The sequence below is a fragment of the Lepidochelys kempii genome, chromosome 1 (assembly GCF_965140285.1).
Source record: "Lepidochelys kempii isolate rLepKem1 chromosome 1, rLepKem1.hap1, whole genome shotgun sequence".
Taxonomy (NCBI): Eukaryota; Metazoa; Chordata; order Testudines; family Cheloniidae; genus Lepidochelys; species Lepidochelys kempii.
In genome coordinates this window covers 337,818,788-337,832,956 of record NC_136380.1, presented here as the reverse complement: position 1 = coordinate 337,832,956, position 14,169 = coordinate 337,818,788, and the positions used below count along the sequence as shown (strand labels likewise).

Here is a 14,169-nt window from a genome sequence, read left to right as displayed (position 1 = left end):
TGTAGTCGCAAAAAAAGGCAACTATCATTGTGGGGTATTTTAACAGGAATGTCTTATGGAAGACCAGGGAGCTCATTTTCCTGCTCTACTTGGCACTGCTGAGGCCTCAGCTGGAGTACTGTGACCAATTCTGGTCATCACACTTTAAGAACTTGATGATTACCTGTTCTGTTCATTCTCTCTGGCATTGGTCACTGTCGAAAGACACGATTCTGGGCTAGATGGATCTTTGATCTGACCCTGTATGGCCATTCTTACGTAAGAAAGATGGGGACAAATTGGAGAGTCCAGGGGAGAGCAACAAAAGTGAGAAAAGGTTTAGACAACCTGACTTATGAGGAAAGGTTTAAAAAACTGGGCACATTTAGTCTTGTGAAAAGAAGACTGGGGGAGCGGGGAGGGGGACCTGATAACAGTCTTCAAATATGTTAGGGGCTGTTATATAGAGGTCTGACTGTGCTCAATTGTTCTCCAGGTCCACTGAAGGTAGAACAAGAAGTAATGGACTTAATCTTCAGCAAGAGAGATTTAGGTTAGATATGAGGAAAAACTTTCAAACAATAAAGGTAGTTAAGCCCTGGAACAGGCTTCCGAAGGAGGCTGTGGAATCCCCGTCACTGGAGGTTTTTAAGAATAGGTTGGACAAACGCCTGTCAGGGCTGGTCTAGGTTCACTTGATTCTGCCTCAGCACAGGGGGCTGGACTAGGTGACCTCCTGAGGTCCCTTCCAGCCCTATATTACATGATTTTATGCAGTTTTGGTCTGGGCCTGTCTCCGTACTGTGGGCTGGACTGTGCCGCTCAGGCTCAGCTCAGAGCTGGGATTGTGGCAGAGCTGCCCTGCCCCAGGGGGAGCTCCTGAGAGGCATTATGACTCTTATATGGGCACAATACCTCCCCGAGGGGACGGTTCAGGATGTGCTGCCCCTCTGCATACACACAGCGCTCCTGGCTGGGGAGTGCAGGCTGTGAGGTATGGTCCTGCCTTCTCCCCACCCTCCCTTGTGAGGCCCAGCTCCCACAGATGCGCTAGTCCTGAGCAGCCTTTGCATTAAGGGAAGCGTAGGAGCCACAGGCAAAGCTAGGAGTGGAAATTTGGGTGGGCTCTGACTTTCGGGTGGCCAGGCAATGACAGACTGTGCTATCCACCGGCCATGCCGGCTGGCTGTGCAGCCTGGCGGGGGCAGGGAGTGCTGGTCCCCTCGGCTGTGCAGCAGGGGAAGAGAGGGAGCCGTTGCCCCACTGCAGGGTATGGGCTGCTCGCCTTCAGCTGGGGACTCGCGTCTTCTGTGAGCTGTACGGCCCCTGTGCGGGGTCGGCTCCAGCTGTGCTGCAGGGGCATGAACAGGGGGCGCAACTTGGCCCGGACTCTGTATTGAGTTGCCCAGCACAGTGCATCCTCTCCTAAGAGCTCTGCAGAGAGACTGGCCTCGCTGCTGCCTCCCGCCATGCAGGGGATGAGCTGTGTGGAGAGAGCCACGGGCAGCTCCCGAGCACCTGCTAGTTCAGCTTCTACCCCGATGCCACACCCTCCTCCTGGCCCTGGTGCTCCCAGACATGGGGCTTCACCTGCCGAGCTGGGCACGAGCATGGGCTGGCTCAGAAAATGGCAAGGCAGAGCTGAAGGGCAGGCCCATAGCTCCATCCTGGAGTTCAGGTGCCTGAGTGACGCTCCAGGGCACTGTGGCAGCACTAGATCCCTGCTCAGATTTGGCTGGGCCTGGAACCAAGGCCATCCGTGGCTATGTCCCGGTAGGAGCTGCAAGTGTGGCCAGCCCTTTAGCAGAGATGGGGAGGGGAAGACAGTTTGCTGGACACACAGCCAGTACCGCTACAGTCCCTGCTTCCTGCCCCCAGCAATGACAGGATCTTGTACTCGCAACAGCAATCACTTTACCCACCAGTGACATGCACCCACTTCTGGAGTGAACCACAGCGGCTATATAACAGCACACAGCAACACTACACCAGAGTTTGGGACAGGAATTGAAAAATACTAAACATGGTTTGCAACTGACTCGTGCCTAACTTCTGCCACACTGATCCATTCCGTGCCTAAGCGGAGAGAGGCAGCACAAGGGGCTGCCCCAGAATCTCTAAAACTAAAGAAAGACCATTTCAAGGAGTTTCCTCCTGTTCTCATGCAGCATGTTTGATGCAGGCCGAACTTTCTAATGCTTCCCAGATGCTTCTGGATGGCCTCCAAATCTCCACAGTCTCACTCAGGTATACATCTCCCCTCCCCCCATCCAATTTCATCTTGCTGCATGAGTCCAAGTGGAAGCCTTCTGTTGCCATGTTACCGTTTCCTAAATGGCTATAGAATTTCCCATGGCAAATTTCCCATCCCAAACCTCTCCAGAGTTTTTTTTTAAAAATCCCAACAAGTTTAACATCACAAGGGGCTATAGGAAGAGCCTTAGCAATTTGCTTTTCTCCAGCCTGCTTCATCATTGCGCTGTGCATGTGCGTATATAAACCAGGCACCATATCTTATTACAAATCCCCTAAGACACCCTCGTCCTCTACAGCAAATATTTCATTTGAAAATGAAGGGGTCCAATCTCCCCCTTGATACAAAAGCATACATGGCAGTTGGGTACCATGGTGACAGGCACCCTAGAGAAACCCAACATAGAGTTTCAGCGATGCTAATAAGAGTTACCATTCATGTATATATCAAGGGCAAAATAGACCTTTAAAAACAGTGTGATCTACAGTCTCTCGCTGTCGGGAGTAAAGTTTCAGTAACAAATGAATATGGTAAAAACTGAAGAGATTCTCTGTGACATTGCATAGGGCAGGCACATGCTGATAATAAAGGGGATGGAGTGGTTGTTTGGTTTGGGGATTTAGGAAGCTTAATTGAAAGTGCTGTTATGAAGATTTTTGACTACAGGATATTGTGCTGATTCCGAAGGCCATTTGCTTGATACAGCAGTTTTCACAGTAGACTTGTCCTATGCAAATGCTGTCTAACAGCATGAGGTTCATATGTTTTGCTGCTCTGCCATTGGCAGAGTTGTTCCTGACTATACTGGTGCTTTCAGCACAGAAGGAGAGGATACCGATGATAGTTCAGTGTGTGTGGTATGGCTGTAGCCACACTGGAACCCATGTGGCTAGGAAACTAAAACAAGAGTGGATTTATTTTGATTGAGGGATTTTGAACTTCTAAGAAGGAAAACTCTAAACACAGGATCAAAGCCTTGCACATTTGCCAGCACAGCATTCATTGTCTAAAAGCACTCACACATTCCTACAATAATCACATCGCGTAAGGACTTATATGGGACGAAATGGGTTAGAAATTGTTTTGAATAATTTCCAGCGTGTTTTATTTTTACAAATACTGCAGCTCGCCTTCTAGACTGGGTGTGAAGCATTGTAATAGTAATACTTCGTTTTTATATAAAGTTCTTTGTTTGGTGATTTCAGTGAACTTTACAAACTTCGCTTGATTAAGTCATACAACACCCTGGTGAAGCAGGTAAAGGACAAAAGGGTCACTTAGCCACCCAGCACGTAAAAGGTAGCCACCTCTGGGATGGAACGCAGCAACCAGCATGAGGCAACATTCCACAAGAGCAAAGACGCAAAGAAGCAAGCCATATCCAATTGAAAACTGCAGTGGGAATATAAAGCAGAAAGTGACTAGTTGCCTGAAATGGAATTTGGAACATTCCTACTCTTATGAAAGTGCAATGGGCTCTTTAAGTACCAAAAGAGGCCAAGACCCTGGGTTCAGTTCTATCTTGTGTTTTAAATTCCTCCAGGGATTTAAAGAGGAGCCCCCTGGGAATACACTCATTGTACAGGGATACTTCATGGAGCTGCCAGCCCTGGAATAGGGGGTGTAGCAGGGAAGTGATCATGACCAGAGCACACCATGCTCCAGTGACTCGTCTGGTGGATGGCCCTGAGGGGGCTGTTGTAGCCAAAGAAGTAGGTCATCAGTCCCCCAGCTGCCCCATAAGGAGCCGGAACGCAGAGGTGGCTTGGAACAGAGGAAAAGAGACTCAAACCCCTTGAGTTTGTATTTCATCAACATGACAGCATCCCCCCACCCACCACACGGGAGCCTCTATTCAGTATTGAATCAGAGAGAAGAGCGCTGTGGCAGTCAGTTGTGGTCTCTAATGGATAGATCTCAATACCAGGAAGCCAGGACACCTAGTCTCCACTATAAGGCCACAGAGAATCATTTCTCTTCTTCCATTTTTCCCTTCTGTAAAGTGGGTAATATTGATACTCATGGACCTCACTTGGAAGGGGGCTTGGGAGGACTAAGCAACTAGTGCTCATACTTTGCAAAATGCATGTGCCAAGAGGTTGTTAGGTACCCAGTCCCCACCACCACCTCCTGAAGCACCAAGGCATTGCCTGGTGGATTGCAATCCACATTTGATCCAGTCCAGCCCTTCTTAGCCCTGGTGAAAGATCACTGTGCCACCAGGCAACATCTTCAGGAGACGCTGTTGAACAGTGAACCTGTCTAACTCTTACTTTCCTTTCATATAAACCAAGACTCTTCCCTCATCACCCCACTCCTCATCAACCTTGTTCTCTGTCCTCTCCATGGCTGTCTGTCTATCACTGGCCTCTTTTCACATCACACCTTGCTTGGTGCGATAGCCTCCTCCACTCCAGCTCCTGCCACAGCTGTAGCATCCACTGCAGTGACTCACCATCTTTTCTCTCCTGTCTATACCCTGTGGTTTTACTCTTCCTCTGCTGTTATTTAAGCCCCCAGGACTCTCCTAGTATTATACAAATGCTAACCAACAGCAATAATCATCATCCTATTTCTCCTCCTCGCTGCAGTCTTTAGGTCTGTAAAATATGTTGAGGTACTGTTTGTATGGAAGATGCTGTACATCTAAAGTTGTGCTGTCATGTGTCATATCACCCGTAAAGGCTTGATCCAATGGTCACTGAAATCAATGGCAAGGCTCTCACTGATTTCAATGGATGTTGGTGGAGGCCCTATATGATTTGACAGTCAGCTCACAGGATGCAGTAGCTGAAAATTTTCACTCTCCATTAATAAATTCAGAGTGCCTGGGGAGGAGAGCACTAGAAGATGGCTATCAGATCAAGAGTCGGTAGAATCATAGAATCATAGAATATCAGGGTTGGAAGGGACCTCAGGAGGTCATCTAGTCCAACCCCCTGCTCAAAGCAGGACCATCCCCAATTAAATCATCCCAGCCAGGGCTTTGTCAAGCCTGACCTTAAAAACTTCTAAGGAAGGAGATTCCACCACCTCCCTAGGTAACGCATTCCAGTGTTTCACCACCCTCCTAGTGAAAAAGTTTTACCTAATATCCAACCTAAACCTCCCCCACTGCAACTTGAGACCATTACTCCTTGTTCTGTCATGCAAAAATGTGGGTAATACTTCCTCACTAAACCAGTAATCACTCTTGTACCTAGCTTCATTTTCATAATGGCACAGGTACCACATTCCTAGCATGTGTCTTAAAAACAACTTTATCTAGAGCACAAGGGTTTATTTTACCTTCTCACAGGGCTAGATCCAGCCAGCCTTACTCCTGCTGAGTTGACTCCTCACTTGTAGACTAAGGTCAGGTCTACACTACAAACTTATAAATCGGTATAACTACGTCACTCCAGGGTGTGAAAAAAAATCCCGGTGTCAACAGTGCTAGGTCGACAGGAGAGCTTCTCCTGTCAACATAGCTACCGCCTCGTGGGGAGATGGATTAACTACACGGACGGAGAAGTTCTCCCATCGGTGCAGTAGCGTCTTCACTAAGGCATGACAGCGGTGCTGCTGCAGCACTGTACATGAAGACAAGCCCCCTGGAACTACTAATAGCAATTTCTACCATTTCCCTCCCCTCCTGATTGATCCCCCACTTTGCAGAAAATACAGTTCCCATTCGCAGCTCAGGTTGGTGTTGATTCCCAGGCATTTCAAAATATTGTATCTAATTAAAGGAAGCAACAGGTATTTAGCTACCACGGACTTCTGCCACAGTGCCCGCCGCACGCTTTGTGCTTAAATAAACTCCATGTTCCATGGCAGAAAATGATCAGACTTGTCTGCTGCTGAAACTCTACACCACCAGCGGCTTTTCCTCCTACAGCACAAGGCAATTTGGGTTTATTCCTGCACCAGTGAAATCAATGGAAGATTTGAACGGGAACAGTAGCAGGCCCCCATATGCTGCTGTGGATGGGCTGATTGTACTGTTCCTAAAGGTTAAATCCCAAACCAAGCTCCCATTAAAGGCTGCTTCAAAGAATTGCTTTGCCACCGAACCTTAGTGGTATTAAAAAAAATTATGAATGGACTCCAGGTTATTGAGAAAGGACAAACCCTAAATAGTTCTGACGCATTGGGACCAGATCCTCAGCTGGTATAAATCAGCATGGCCCTATTGTGTCTCTCTTCTAAAATATTACTTGCTGTACATTTTCAGCAGAGGTTAAGCTTCTGGTAACTTGTGCCAGAAAGGTTAGAACAAGTAGCTCTGAGCAGCCATCCTGAGCCAAAGCACAATAACATTGCCAGGGTCAGCAGCAAGCAATGGGTTCAAACAGTGTGCAGTCATCTATTCATGCAGCAGCCCTCCTTGTGGGCCCTCTGCCATCCCCAGAACGTGAACAAGACTCAATCTTCTAGTTTAGCACCATCAAGATCTCTCTGGGGCGAGGGATTCAGTTTTCAGCAGGGAAAACGGCACGGCCACACAAACCAGAGCTCCCAATTCCTTGCACTACACACATCCTCGGGGCTGTTCACAAAATCCGAGTCGTGTGAAACCAGAAGAAGTGAGCTGAAGCCGGTGGAGTTACTCTGATATAAAACTGGCACAAGGGGATGCTGAATAAGGCACCGTTGCTTTAGAAAAAGGCATGTGCAGTTTAACTGTAAGCTCCATGGCGAGCTATTAAGTGCCATACAGAACACACACACACACAGAGTACCCCCCATTCCATTTAAAAGAAAACTAAGTGCAGCTATTTTTACTTTGCTCAAGACAATGTTTTAAAGGCTGTGGTTCACATTTCTCCACAACCTGGGTTGTCTCCGAGCAAGTATTGCTGGATCACTCACGCGCCTGGATGTGCCTTACTAAACCAGTGCCAGAGCTATTATTAGAAACAATTGTCTCTCCTGGAAATTTTGCATTAGATGCTCAAATCTACTTTTCTAATTCTCCCCCAGCAGCAAACAGGCTAACAATGCAGTGGAGAAAACAATCTTACGTGTACCCATTTGCAGTGCGTATAGATATATATGCACAGAGAGGTTAGAAACAGGGCCATTTATTTGCCATTTCTAGACTTTATATGTAACAACTTTTCTGCTGCAATCTAGGAAGAGAAGCACGCCTGAAGTGAAAATATTTCCAGGGCTTTGCTTTTTCAATCCCCAGCTCTGCATTTAACTTGCTGCAGCCATTTGGAATGTAGAAAGAACAGTCCATCTTAGCAGTCAATGGAAGCATGCATCCAGATTTGTCTGAATTCAAACATCTCCACCTCCCAAATCCCCGCTCCCCGCTCCCAATGAATTCATACTGCTAGCACCTCTGCTTCTTGAACACAACATGTATTCATTTTTTAAAATCCCTCCCACACACATTTCTGTCTCCTCATTTAAAATCCGTGGGGGAGGGGAAACCCTTGCATCTTGTAGAGAGATTTGTTTTTAATTGCACATGATAAGAGATAAAAGATCTATTTTGAGCTGTTCTTCCAACAGCATTTTAAATATGCAGCCCAAGCCATGGCCCCACCGAAGTCCCTATCTGAAAACAAAGGCACACGTTACCTTTCTTTTTTTCACCTCAGCGGCAGCCGCAGCACTTCAGATTTCAACCAGATTGTCCACAGAAAAAAGCATCCCATTAAATCCAGATTAAGCAGGCCTTTGGCCTAACAAGCAGCATCCATTTCCCTGTCCCTCCTCCTCTGTGTGGTTCGCTAGGAGGCAGGCACAGCCCTTTTCTCCTCTTCTCTCCCCTCCCTCTGTGTGTGTGTCTGCAAGGAGTTCCACAATGCTACCACATCCCATCTCCCAGCTAACGGTCTCTTAGATAGACACTGGCGGCGATCCAGAGTGAACCACAGCAATCTCCATCCTCAGCGCGCGAGAGAGAGAGAGAGAGTGGGGGAGAAAAAACAACAACAAACCAAAACCTGCTTGCAACACTGCAAGATTTCACACATGCAGAACATGCCACCAGAAAAGCCTGGGAGCAGATTCAAACCAATAGCTCTTCTGCAGGCTTTGCTTTGAGAGCTTTTCCTATTAGTGGCTCACGTGCAGGCAAAAACACACTTTAAATGAAAGGAGGCTGGCTCTGTGTGTGTGTGCGTGTGTGTGTGTGTGGGGGAAGAGAGGTGGGGGCAAGCATCAGCCACTGACGCTGGGTCATGTGAAATATATGAACCCTTGGAGCAGCGTGCAAGTATATTCATTTGGTGATCTGCTGAGCTCTGCCTTCTAACATCTGGGTTTATGACTAATGCCAAACCTGGGAAGGGAGATGAAAGATAGGCAGTATGGCGGGGTTTGTGTGTATGTGGATTTCCCTACAATGCCTAATACACACACACCCACCTTTAAATAATAATAATAGTAATCATGAGAAGAAGTGGCGGGCGAGGGGGTGGGGGAAGCAGCCTGGACTTGTTAATCTTTCAATTTCCTTTCCGGCATATGCAGTCAGGGCAAAGTTATGTCTTGAATTATGCTAGCAGCAGGAAGGAGCTATGCTGAGTCGGTGAAAATATTCCTAAGGAAAAGGAAGAGGAGGGAACAAATCAGCACAAGCCCCAAAGAAATCCTTCACTCAGGAGGTCCCGAGTCTGTTGGAAAAACAGCACGAGCCTGATTCAAAGATGCAGCAGTCTGGGGCTGTATCCTGTATACACACAGTTTTTGTACCACTTTAACTATCCTGGTATAAAAAGGTACAAGCCCCCTAGTGTGGCTACAGTGCTTAGACCAGTCTAGCTATTCTTGTATGGGAAGGGGACTAAACTATAATGGGAAAAGGCACCTTTATGCCAGTATAACTGTGCCCACACTAGGGGTTGTACCGGTATAACTATACCAGTATAAAATCACACCCCTAAGTGAAACAGTTAAATCAGTGCAAACACTGTACAAACCAGATCTAAGCTAGGGTGACCAGGTAGCAAGTATGAACAATCAGGATGGGGGGGGAGGGGGAGGAAGCGGGCTATAGGGTCCTATATAAGACAAAGCCCCTAGTATTGGGATGTCTGATTACCTTAATCTAAGCCCATGTGAAAAGTGGTCCAAACCACTACAGTTTACCTGTAGCATTTGGGGTGACTGCTATAAAACACTGGAGGGTGTTTTTCCTTTTCTTAGTAAGGGAGCTTCCACATTTGCTTCTCACCATTTCCCTTTGAGGACTGGAGTTTCTCCTGCAAGGTAACCGCTGAGCATTAGCTGTTGACGAGGATTTCACAGAAACTCTAGTGGGAAATGCTTTCCAGAAATAGCACTGGTTTGATGTGAGGAAAATATGAGAATCAGGCTTTTACAGAAATTGTCTGTATTAATTTTATATTACAGAGGTGCTGCTTGCAGCTCAGGCTGAGTTCAGTTTTGCAGTTAGAGTAGAGATTCAATTTTTGTTCTGTAGGAGAAAATAGTGTCTCCTCCCCAGCAATGACAGCCCTGGTCCTTTGAATAGTGACTGGGTTTGAACAAAGATTGATTACTATAGAATCATTCTGATTCCTATAGTGGGACTAGCCAGGAGAACTCGGTTCTATTCCCGTCTCTACTGGGTGACCATGGTCAAGTCATTTCACCACTCTGTGCCTCAGTTTCCCCATCTGTCCAATGGCAAGAAGAGTGCTGGCTTCCTTTGTTAAGCACCGATAGATCAATGGCTACAAGTACAAGCTACGTACTAGTATTATCAGAGATAACCCATTTTCACGCTCAGAAGTTGCAGCTCAGCATGGCCAGAATGGTCCCTGTTTCCAGGGCTTTGTGGTCTGGGCTTTGTGAAATGGCATAGCACATCTAGACGCAACCATGCTCGCCCTGTGGTCTCCAAATCCAAATCTCTCTGCCCCAGGCTGCTGCTGGCACTGTTTAAATAAGTAGAAACATGATTATGCCCTCTGAGCGCTTAGGGCCAACGTGGGGAGGAGGTGGGGGTGCGGAGCCAAAAGCCGGGCATGTGACTGACCTTCCTGCTTTGGACATGGCTCCAGAGGGCAGAGCCCAGAGTAGCAGAGACAGATCAGGCAGGCACGCTCAGCCTGGCCCCTTAACACTGCAGTGTGCGAGAGAGAGTCTGTGGCTTCCATTTCTTCCTTTCCACATCCTCCCCCACAAACTTCCAAGCCAGGAGACAGGAAAAGGGGGACACTGCAAGAAAGCGGAAAGCCACCCCCGACAAGAGGTAGGAGACGACAGGCTCGCAGGGGCCAGTTCTTTCCCAGTTCGGCGTGTCCTATCTGAACACTTCTCAGCCAAGTGCACCCGTGTGCGTCGGACCTGCCCACCCATGGGAATAGAAGCTGTTGCTGAGCTCCTCAGGGAGATGGAGCGGTCCCGAAGGAGGCTGCTCCGATCACGCTGTTGAGCAGACTGAGAGGAGCAGCTGCAGTGCTTGTGGAACCATGCACGCTGGTGTGCAAAGAGCCAACGAGGCAGAGTCCGAGGTGGAGCACCCACAGCAGCACTGGCCACGTGTGGGCAAGAGGAGCGGCATTTTCAGGAGTGGTCGCCGCCTGTTTTATAAGCAGTGCAGCACCTGACCTGCTGGTGGCAGCATGCTTTCTTGCTAGACGAGATGGACCTAAATGGTGATGCCGATTAATACACCGCAGCAGTTCTCAAACTTCACTGCACTTCTAAGAACAAAAATTACTACATGACCCTGGGTGGGGGAAGAATAGGCAGAGCCCGAGCCCCGCTGCCCCAGGCGAAAGCACTCAAGGTTTGGCTTCAGCTGTGGGTCCCAGCGAGTCTAATACCGGCCCTGGCAACCTCATTAAAATGGGGTCGCGATGCACTTTGGGGTCTCGACCCAGAGTTTGAGAACCACTGATACAGCATATAACCCTGCTTTCTGTTTATGTGGCAACAGCACAAACGCCAGCTGATTTGGTCCCTTGTGCAATTGCTTTGGAAATGGATCTTCCCCGTTTTATAGTATTGTCTCCAAATTTAGCTGAAGCTGGGCCACAACGTTAAACCCATCATTTCAGGGACAGGTCAGATTCATACCCATCCTTCCACAGTTTTCACCCAGGTAGGATGAAAGGGAAGGTCCTATTTTATGGATTCTCATTGGCTGCAGCCCAAGATGGCTGAAATCTCACTAGAAAGCTGATCTCAAGACATTTTTGGCATTTGTGGTGATCGGCGGGGAACAGAAACACAGGTGCTGGAAGTAGGGGTGCTGCTGCACCCCCAGGCTTGAAGTTGTTTCAATCATATGCAGGGTTTACAGTTTGGTTCAATGGCTCTCAGCACCCCCACTACACAAACTGTTCCAGCACCCCTGACCAGAAATCTTGCCAGAATAGCTCAGGACCTGAACCGCAGCCCTCACTGGCCTTGAATCTGAATGCCATGCTAAATCTAGTTGAGCACAGAATGGGAACAAAGCATTCCCAGTCCATCTCTCCTCAAAAATCACTGGTAAGAAAGATGAATTTGTCTCAGGACATCACTCACCATGCAAGTGTCTGCTCAGGCTTGTTCCAGCACAGGAATGTGCCAGTCCAATGGACTTCACTCTCAGTTAGGCAGCTACTTCAATTAGAAAAGCCCCAAAGTAATATTGCTCACCCATTTCCCTGCATCTCAGACCAGCCTTTGACTGAAAGCCATCCCTCCACGTACATAACGAACCACACCCTGGCGGTGCATTATTCTGTTCACAGTGGGAAAGCACGGCTTTTATGTTAAAGAAACGGCAAGAGACAGTGGAAGCCTCTAATTGAAAAATGACTCAGTTCATGTACAGTAACAAAGCTTCACTGGAAGGTGAGGTTCAGTCTGCTCAGAAGTGCAATTTGCCCATTTCAGTGCAGCATGGGGGATTTTCATTATCCTGGGCTACAAAGGCCAACTCACAATGGCCCAAATCCTCTCCCCTCTGCACAGGGCTCCAAGTAAATGGGCTGGGCACTGGCCAGGCATTAAGATGGGATGCTTTCCCCCTGGCCCACACCAGAAGCGCTTATCGCTAATGCAGGGCCATCTATCTAGCTTAGGTACTTACATGGCCCCCATCACCACAGTACTTGAGCACCTCCCAGACATTAACATCTCGATCCCCACACCGCCCCTCTGAGGTAGGACAGTGCTATTACTGCCATTCTACAGATGCGGAACTAAGGCATGGAGAGACCAAGTGACTTGTCCAAGGAAGTCTGAAGCAGAGCAAGAAATTGAACCCAGGTCTTCTGAAACCCAGGCTAACAGCATAACCACTGGACCATCCTTCTTCTCTGAAATACTCCTGCATCATTCCATGCAAGTGCAACGGCTAGCTAGTGCATCCACGTAGACGTGAATCTACCGGCCATGTTGCTGCTACAGCCTCAGCCCACCATCCCCTTACGTAGACATAACACCTTCCCACAATCTGCTGAAGCCCAAATATGCGGGAAAATCACCAAAAAGACGGACATAGGAAACACAAATGCAGGAAACTTTAAGCAATGTGGGACTCACTTCTGAGCCATTTTCTGCATCTTCACTGTCATGATTCAGCATCTGTGCTTTAAATAACTGTATAGTCAGAGCAGAGATAACATCAGGTTTGTGCACAAAGGAGCAAACTTCGGGCCTAGAAATGGAGGCTGCTTCTTGCACGGCTGCCAAGGAAGAACATTCATTGCCTCTGCCTTGTGGCAAAGAGGAAGGGGGGCAGACCCAGTTGCTTTTTCTGCTAACAATGGACATGGAACTCTCTTAGCCTAAGGAGAGAGGCATTATCCCCAAACTTGCCCTACTTCACTGCAGAGCTGCTGCCTAGAACCTTCCCCAGCCTGGTCCCAACTGGCTTCCCGCTTCAGATCTAAAGAAACAGTACATGTAACCTCACAGACTGCAGGAGAGAAGTTAGGTTCCCAAGGAAGAACCAGGACCAACATTTTCACTGATTCTGTTGGCCACTGATTTTGGGTGACTTGATATTGGGGTGTTATAGAACCCAGAAACCAAGGATTCAGTTCTCTGGAAGAACAATGTTGCGGGGACAACAGTAAGTGGGAAAGGTGGGGCACACAGAAAACAGTAAAGCAGAAGGAAATAATTTGTTTTGAGGGTCAGTGTTCTTTCCCATTTCCCAGTCTCAGACAAATCAATCAGAAGGGATAGTAGAGAATAATATATAGAGTCCCCCACATAAACAGAAACAAGAGTTTTCATTTATGTAGTTCCTTTAATCCAAACATCAGCACAATATCGATTAACTGTGCTTTGCAATACCCCTGAGAGGCAGGGAAGTGTTATTCCTATGGGCAGACACAGAGAGGCCTAGTAACTTGCCCAACATTATCCCCTGAGTTAGCAGCACAGCCAAGAATTAAGCCAGGATTCATGACCCTTTATCCCAATGCTGAAACCACTAGTCTCCACCTCTTCTAATGGACATATGTATTCAAATGCAGAGTTACCCAACAATAATTCTTCCAAGTGTGACTATTCACCTTATGCTCAAACCTCTTTAAATGGCCTAGTATAATTCAAAAGCAACAGCCACAATATTTTTCTTCAAGAAGTTTCCATAGCTTCACAAGGTCTCTGGGGGCTGTCAATACCCAAACAATGAAACTACGTAACAACCGTTTAGTCTGGACTCGTCTAAGCTACAGTCACCAGGATGATTAGAAGCAGGCCGTAGCTCGTTCTTGCTCCAGCCAGTTTGTATCATGGCAGGACCTGAAAAGGGAACAGCAACCCAAATATTTAACTTTAAAATATGCAGAGGGAAGCATCTAGCAAGCAGATTCCCAGACTCAAAAACAACAACACACCCGTTGCTTGTTATTGCTTTCCGATAATAATGTTACAAAAACACACAATGGCCTCATGAGAAAGAAAAAAATGTTGACAATCATCTCCATTCTCGTTAGCAAAGATTAAAGCATCGACATGCTTTACATGGAATGTGGTGCTAG

General features: G+C 47.5%; 1 protein-coding gene across 12 annotated transcripts in view; it reads right to left on the bottom strand.

Annotated features, from left to right (window-relative positions):
* The window catches only part of FRMD4A (FERM domain containing 4A), a 563,503-nt gene that overhangs the window by 199,588 nt on the left and 349,746 nt on the right, over positions 1-14,169 (bottom strand). Inside the window, exon 1 of one of the 12 annotated variants that reach the window (XM_073328719.2) lies at positions 7,808-7,972. The exons of the other annotated variants lie outside the window; for them this stretch is intronic. The gene's annotated coding sequence lies outside the window, so the exon portion shown is untranslated. Of the gene's footprint in view, positions 1-7,807; positions 7,973-14,169 lie in introns of those variants that run through there. 12 annotated transcript variants of the gene reach the window in all.